Genomic DNA, 8,834 nt, shown 5'->3' with positions numbered 1-8,834 from the left:
TTAAATAGTTAATCAAACATAACAGATATGCAATCATAAAGTAAATATAAACTTAGACCTTCTCATTTAAATAATGACTTTCCAATTAAAAACCAATAAATATTTGACTAAAAAGCCCTTCAAGGACTTATACCGACTCAACTTAACTCTTAAATTTTGATCTATAAGGCTATATCATTTTTAATAAAAATGTCAAATCCTCTTAAACAATAAAAATATTATATGTGGGTGTGTGTGTGTGTGAATGTACAAAAAGTTTTTAAAATGAGAATAGTCTCAAGAAAAGACTATTCTAAAAAACCAAAAGCACTGGGGAAAACACCTCTAGAGAAGAGACATCCAAGTCATTGTCATGACAAGCAACACACACACACAAGAATAAAACCAAAAGACTCAAATAGAATAAATAATGATGGGAAAGAACATGCTAGCTAAATGTCCATGTAACAACACTTAAAGAAGAATATAGAAGAAGCCTAATGACATAGAAGCATATAGAAACATAGGCATAGAGACACAAAAATGTAAAAACATAATGGCATAAAAGCATAAACATAGGCAAACATAGCATGAGCATAGCATTAACATACTCATGAACATAAGCATAATGACATAGAAGCATAAATTAAATTTTTAATGTTATAAGAGAGAGAGAGAGAGAGAGACTAAAAAAAGCCATGCTATCACGAATCAGAATACCTATATAGGCATAAACATAGGCATACATATAGGCATAAACATAGACTCATGAACATAAATAGACATATATAGGCATAAACATAGAATCATAAACATAAATAGGCATATATATAGTCATAAACATAGAAATAGGCATATAGGCATATACAGGCATGAATCACAAACATAGACATACATATGGTTATATGAATAGGCATAAACATAGAATCATAAACATAAATAGGATTATATATATAGAAATAAACATAGAATCATAAACATAAATAGACATATATAGGCATGAATCATACAAAGTGGAATATCATACCATAAGCGAATGAAAGAAATACATAAAAGTGAATCTGCCATACCATAAGCAAATAAAAGAAATACTGCCATACCATATAGACAAGGCTATTCCAATTTTCTTTATGTCTAGCTTCAAGAGAGAAATGAAGTATTTCCAATTTAAATACATCTTAAACCCAATGAATCATAGAAGCATAAACAATGGCATTCACATAGGTATAGACTAAAGAAACATAGGCACAAAGAAGCACATGCATAATTTCCATAGAAGCTTAAAGATAAGGAAGCATGTAGATATGGAACATAAAGCATAAATAGCATAGAAGCATATAGAAACATAGGCAAGCATAAACATAGACATTCATCAATGGCATAGAAGCATAATTTCCTACGAAGCATAGGCATATGGAAACATAGGCATAATTTCTGTAGAAACAAAGACCCAATAAAACAGTATGAGCTACATCTTAAACCCAATGAAACATAGAAGCATAAACAATGCCATTCACATATGTAAAGACTAAAGAAGCATACACATACAGAAACATAGACATATAGAAACACCAATAGAAACATAGACATAGACTTTAGAAACATAGGCATATAGAAGCATAGGCATATTTTCCATAAAAACATAAAGATATGGAACATAAAGCATAAATAGCATAGAAGCATAAAGATATAGAAGCATATAGAAACATAAGCAAGCATAAACATAGGCATTCATCAATGGCAAAGAAGCATAATTTCCATAGAAGCATAGACTAAACAAGCATAGGCATATTCATCTATACCATATTCTCTAAAGAACTTTATAATTGTAGTTTCCAAGCCCCTAGCTGTCCTGTCATGCACTTCAATCAAACCTAAGAAAGAAACCCGAGGCTCATGATCATAGATGCAAGTGGCATACACAATGAGATGCTCCATGACTGAAATATCTGTAGACTCATCAACTAAGAGACCAAAAAAGGGTGCCTTGTTCAACCTCTCCATTGTTGTGTGTGAAATAGACTCACTAATATAGGTGGCAAATGTTGGAGCAACTTTTTCATTGCGATATAACTCTCAAAGCACTAACACACTCCCGCACATATGCAATAAATCCAAAACTGCTGAAAATTTTAGGAATGCCTTATCTTCCTTTGCAACATGATAAGAAGCTAGAAATAAATTCAAAATTCCAGCATCAACATCACCTAACTGCCATTGGATACCTTCATGAAGGGCTTTTTTCCCATAGTTTAGTGAGTATGATGCCCACTTGTGTTGTTTTGAAGTGGCATGACATCTTATCGCACTAAGTTGAATATTCACCGATCCAATAGTGCCAATTTCACTGCAGCATTTCCTAATTTTTTGGCATATAGTACAAAAAATATGCCCAAGCTTTTTGTCAAAGAATGCCCATTCAAAAGAAATAGCCCAAGAATCATTCCAAGCTAAACAAGCATTTTTAATTCTCAACACCTCATCCTCTACACCCAGTCCTGGTACCTCTTCCACATCCGAGTCACATGACACGTGAGAGGATGATGCTACATCAGACAATAATTTCCTCACTCTCTTTCTTTTCATAGGAGAAATCAATCTCATCATCCCAAGAAAAGAAAAAAGAGTTGTTTGTCTTTGACTCATGGCTGGGTGTAAATCTGAAAAAAAATTACAATGCAATGACTACTTAGGTGCTAGCAAAATTTAGGTCGAACAACAAGTAATTGAAAGTCGAATCAAGAATTACACATATATCATTTCACATACATGTTCATAACTATACTTTTATGATAAGGCAATGTACATTCAAGCTGGTCCAAAAACAAAGAGATGTTCTCAGAAAAATATGCAGTGCCTACTCAAGTTGCAAACATTTGTGCTTCAAAGGAAGTAAAACCTTATGTAAAACGAACTAAGAAAACAACAAACCTGACGCTGAGAAAACAACAGCGTAATAAGTACAAATACTTGCTTGGCACCTAACTAGAACTCTGGCTGATGCTCGACGAGCACGAATGAACTGCCTCAAGTGGCCGTCACTGCTCAAACCAAAGACAGCACATAAGAAACCACCTTATAAAGAAAATGAAGCAAGTTTGAAAAAGAGTTGCATTCGATTTACCATGGGTTAATACTAATCTACCTAGTCAAAACACATGTATAGGATCCCTAAAACAGCAAAATACATGTATAGGATCCCTGAAATAGAAATCCAATCCGTCTCATTGGTTTTCAGAGGTTCTGGTGTTCTTGTTTTCCTTGGAAAGATGCTTGACTTGCTCAACTCTAGGGTTGCAAGCTCATTCCTAAAGTAAAAGGCAGACGATGTGGCTGCATTAAAGAGAGGAAAAGAGTAGTCTTTAAAGGGGCATCCCACATTCCCACTGATGACACACTACAGTTCCTGCTTTATTATTATATTGTTTCAATGGTTCCTGTAATACAATTTCGAAATTCTAGAGAGCAATTTAAAGGACGAATACAAGGGAACTGATTTGTCTGTGAAAGCAACACATATTGGTTTAAACTCTGCAGTATATTTCAGCTAGGTACAGAGAATCATTACCCATAGCTGGGTTCATCAGAGGGGAGCATTAGGTGGCAGCAGAGCTGGCAAGTTCCTAGCAAGCTATTACTCAGGATGCAAGCTGTGCAACATAGCTGTTTGAATACTTTTGCAGCATTTATTCATCGTTGGCTCTACAGTCTACCGGGAAACTTTGGATATTTAGTTGGATTAACAGGAACATGCATTTTGGATGAACACAAACATCGATCTATTGCCTTTCATGTGTCGGTCTATGTCAACTAGCTGTAGCTCCAGGGATCTCTTACGAAATATGAAACAAGCGCAGAGGATTGAGTTTCACCGTAAAGTAGATTGTAACCCTGATTGAACGGCCAGCTGTGCATCCCCAATTTCTCTGCCCAAACAGCAAGCTATGCATCCCGAATCCCTCTACCCAAATAGCGGGCTGCATCTCAAATCCCTCTACCCAAAGAGCAGGCTATGCATCCCGAAATCCAAAGAGTTGGCTATGCATCGAATCCCTCCATTATCCAGCAACATTTTGCCGCTCCCCTTGAGGCTTTTCAAGGTCGTTTCTAGCTCTCGGCTCATTGCCTTCCGCCTTGTCCTAATTAAAAACGTTCTACTATTAAATGGGCTCTATGGCAAGTTTCCTGCGTGATCTTCCCCTGTCTTTTGCGTTGCAATCCCATAGCCCTGGCTTTTGGCGTTGCAGTCCCATACATGTTAGACTTGTGTGATACTTGAAAGCCATCGCTGGTGCGAGAGAGAGAGAGAGAGCAGTGCACAACAAATGAGATTGTTCATACTTCGCAACTCACCTAGTTCTCCTGCTGCTGCCAGCTTGTGTAGAGGTCAACACTTGACAACCGACAGAGCAAGGCATATGAAGAGCAGCCCATGGACATTCTCTCCATCTTGCAAGAGCTCACTCAATCATCCGTCTCAATCCACTCAGAAATCTGAGTTGTGACGATGGATGTCTACAATGAAAACCAGAAAATTTGGGCAATGTGTTACGCTTATTACCCCCGAGATTTGCTGATTTGATAAACAAAAAATCTAATCCCTCGTATTCAATTACCTGGAACGCCTATGGTAGATACTCGCTATGCCCAATCTGTTTCTCACGTAGGCAGCACACTCCAGTCAAGAATACGAGAAGGGTAGAGAGCTGGATTGGAAGATCTGCTTTCCGGTCATCAAGCAAAGCCAAAAGAGTTAATCACAATAACATATTAGCATATGAAGGAGCTCAAAAGAAAAACAAAGAGGGGCCAAGAAATGAAGCAGCACACCGAAAAATGAAGCAAGCTCCTGAATTCGCTCGTATTGGGAACTGCAACGATTGCTCTAATCACGTCTACCTCTGCATCAAAATCACAATGTAGGTATTGTGCAAATTGCAAGCATGCAAATACCCTGTCGAAGGGAGCTAGGAATTGTAGGAGCACCTTCGAGGATCGTTGTTAGCTTGAGGACTCAAGAGCCAAGACCTGCATTACAGTGCACAAACCCAAAGTGTCATTATGTGAAGAACATGGAAGGCAGAGCATGGGACGCGGGAACTAAAGCATCTATAATAGATAGTTGAAAATCACCTGTAGAGATCAAGAACTCGACTTTGCGGTATTGTATTGAGCTTGAACTCGTCATCTCATCATTTTGGGAGAGACAGCGAGTAGGTGTACAGAAGCCAACGAAGGGAGAAGTTCGAGAGGGAGTGGTTGATTAGTGAAAGACGGCAAATCCTCTAGCAAATCATGTTAGAGGAGGCTTACTTAAGCGTGGCAAAGCCTTATAGTTTACAGGGAGATAGACGTTATCTTGAACCTCCTCCATAAACCAGGTTATCGTGATCCTCCATCAACTAAACTCTCTCTTTAAAAAGCCATTTATATAAAGCTATATAAATTTAAGCTTTTATATATTCTAAGCAAAACCTTGATTTTAGATTCTAGTACACTAAAAAACACTCATGTTTTATGAATGAAAACCCATAAAATTTGCATTTTTAATCTTCTGAGGAGTCAAATCCCTATGAAACACTTACAAGAACAATTTCCATAAACCTTCGAACAGAAAATTGTCAGGTGAAACCTAAAATTTTGAAGTTTTATTGTAAGACTTGCAGGTTTTTTGTGAACACTAGTTAGTGCAAGGCAAGTACAGGTGGTGAGCGTGAGTAGAACATGCAACACGTCACCAATCATTTGCTTTCATGATGTTGGCTAGGATTGCAAAGTGAGACTTAGCACGATCACCAACATCAAAGTAGGGTTCACACACATGAAAGACCAAGATCAACACTCCCTCATCACTAAATGGTGTACATCATACAAAGAAAGTTTCAATATTCTCACAAGGCAAGGCTTTTAGGATACGTCTACTGTGTTCTCCAAGAAATAGTTAACAGTCCCAATTCCATAATGTTTTGATGTTGAATCCTTGGGTTCTTTCCAATGTAATGGAAATTTGATCATCAAAAAATATCATCATCTAGCATCGAATTTGCATACTCCAAGATTTGTCACAAACCATCTCATCCATGTAGCCTCACGTCCAATTTTGAAAATCTTGAATACTACGATATCACCTTCAATAACCTCCATCGGAAACTTTATAGCATTAAATGCCATTGATTTGAGTATCTAGATCCTTTAGCATTTTGATCGAGCAATTTGAACATCAAATCTCTTAGCTCTTGCTAGTATAACCCTTTCTCAAAGTGTGAATTTCATTCAATAACATTATTCCATCCATTCTTCACAGAAGGATTAGTCCTATGCTTGACAGCAGTGCACTTTAGATGGAGAAGAACTAGCATGCTCATCAATATTTTGAACCTCAGCATTCACCACAAAAACTTGTCTCCTATATCAAGAGCATTGCTCAATGTATTATGGTAAACTTCATATGCTACATCTTTGCTTGAACTTTGAAGGATCACCAACATCACAATCGCTTCAAGAATGACAACAACATCACAAATCTCAAGAGCATCGCTCAACATATCATGGTGAACTTGATATGTTGCATCTTTAATTGAAGGATCATAAACATGACAATCACTTGATGGAACTAGTGTGATATGTTCCAACATGAAAGGGGTGCTTTGTTAGAACATTGTTGGAACTTGGGGAGAGAGGAGAGCTTCATCATGGAGGGGAGTGAGAACATATGAGATATTCAAATGGGTGTTCTATTCATTGTGAGAGGGAAGTACCTCTTTTATAGAAATGGAGAGAGGGTGGCCCAAATCAATGGCACCTCTCCTACATCATAGGAACTCCACAATCATAGGCACCACCCCATGTGGGGGCCGCCTTTGCATTACATCATCACCTGTGTCATGGCCTATGGCACTAAGTGTGCCTCTTCTACACACACACACACACACAACCGTATGACTGCTAGTGGATGCACACATGTACCTAAAAAGCCCTTGATCACACACATCCCAACATACCCCCCGTCAAGGGTTTGCCTAATGCTATGTCAAGGATACATCTAGTCACATAGTTTCTCATGCCATCTCATGGTGGTCAAGGATAAATCTATGGCCAGGATCTCATGCTTGCAAAGGTGCACAAGGGTCAAGGTTTATAGAAATGGGTAAGACCCCCCAAGACCGGTTATCTCCCTTGCATGTACAAGGATGAATCTTAGGCCTTTGTGTGGACCTAGAATCTCATGTCTGCAAGAGGTACCATGGGAGCAAACACATATCACATGGCCTACATCATATGGTGACCAGAGGTGATTTACAAAGACTATATGGACTAAAGCAAAACCATAACATTATTTTTGGAGAACTAATCCAGGCAGAGAACCTCAAAATTCACTACATGACCAAGTGATGACCAAAGTTCAAAATATTGGACTCTAGAAAGCCCAATCTGCATCTACCACAAAATTTGATTCTTCATTTGCTGATGGAGTTCTTCCTTCAACCAGATTTGCTTTGTTGTTTACACAATCCATTTTTCAATTGTAGCCAAAGGAACTTAATAAGAAAGGTATATCTAAAGCATTTCTCTTGTGCACCAAATACTGTGTGAAGATGATCCCAAGATTCATGTGAAGTTTCAAAGCCATCAATGTGGTGAATGTATGAGTCACTTAATCCCAAAGCAATGATAGCAAGAGCCTTCTTGTCTTTGATCAACCAATCAGCTTCTCCTTTTGTAGGCTTCTTTTCCTTTCCATTAACAACATTCCATATCCCCTTTTTCGCAAGCACAAACTTAGCTTTTGTTTGCCAAGTATGGAAACTAGTTCCATCAAACTTCTCTACTTGCTCAGGCTTAGTCATGTTTACAATCTAAGTACTCATCAATCATGGTTGTAACAGGTAGAGATTAAATCCCAAAATCTATCTGTTAGTAGAAATATAGCATCATCGAGGATACATTCAGAACTTCTGAAAGAGAATACATCAACTCAGAATTCATTACAACATAGATATCCGATCAAGGCAAACAACTGCATATTCCTTGTATTATGAATGTTTTTGTCATTACAGTATAAATAAAATAAGCATAGAACTGGAAAAAACACAGTTCGATAAGAAGTAGCATATCTGCATTTGGAATAATTCATTACAGACATATGAGCCGAAATGTAACTTCCTACATATGGCAGTTTCTTACTAACTTGCATAAGCGCCTCATCAGCAGTTGCACAACTACCACCTATTAAAGTTTTCTATATATCCTATATTATTGCTGAAGATAAAGAGCTTATAAGTGTGTTCGGGCTACATTCGCCCACACTAGCACACCCGATGGAACAATCATTTTTGTGCCACAAAATTATTGAGACTCAAACCCACTTATTTATCTACTATTGTAGTAGATCTAGTATGATCATCTACTAAAATTGAACTGGTTGGAATCAGTTTTGAACTCTTATGAACTGCTCTTCGAACTAGTCTTCAACTTGTTCTTCAAACTGCTCTTGTACATTCTGCACAGGTTTCTTTGAAACAGTACTTGTTCCATCATCATCTTTCTTTTGAACTATATTGAACATCTCCTCAGAATGGCTAGTCAACAACAATGCACCCTCGTTTCCTCCAATTAAATCATGGACAACCTTAAAGGCTTGAAGCATTTCTTCTGGTTGCATCGAATCCTCTTGAAAGTCTTCTTTCAGCTCCACTCGACCACTCCGTTGATTACTCATCCCTAGTGCCATGTCTTTGGGTACCTACACAGACAACATTTTAGAAAAAATATTGGCCAGATTGTTGTGCTGATGTCGTCTTGGACTTCTGTTGAAACTGCAACAATTGTTGTTGTAACTCTTGAATCATATTTTC

General features: G+C 37.7%; 1 long non-coding RNA gene across 1 annotated transcript; it reads right to left on the bottom strand.

The window, feature by feature from the left end:
- Positions 1-2,051: 2,051 nt before the first annotated feature.
- Positions 2,052-5,260, bottom strand: LOC147890298 (uncharacterized). Its single transcript, XR_015542805.1, has 7 exons — positions 5,113-5,260; positions 4,966-5,007; positions 4,810-4,880; positions 4,596-4,699; positions 4,333-4,494; positions 2,911-3,020; positions 2,052-2,326 (listed from the first exon to the last, which is right to left on the bottom strand). It is a non-coding gene; the product is annotated as an uncharacterized LOC147890298 (long non-coding RNA).
- Between the last annotated feature and the right edge of the window lie 3,574 nt (positions 5,261-8,834).

Source organism: Dipteris shenzhenensis, chromosome 19 (assembly GCF_047967505.1).
Source record: "Dipteris shenzhenensis isolate YYH24624 ecotype China chromosome 19, Dip_SZ_1.0, whole genome shotgun sequence".
Taxonomy (NCBI): Eukaryota; Viridiplantae; Streptophyta; class Polypodiopsida; order Gleicheniales; family Dipteridaceae; genus Dipteris; species Dipteris shenzhenensis.
The sequence above is the reverse complement of the archived record's forward strand: the minus strand, read 5'-3'. Positions and strand labels throughout refer to the sequence as shown.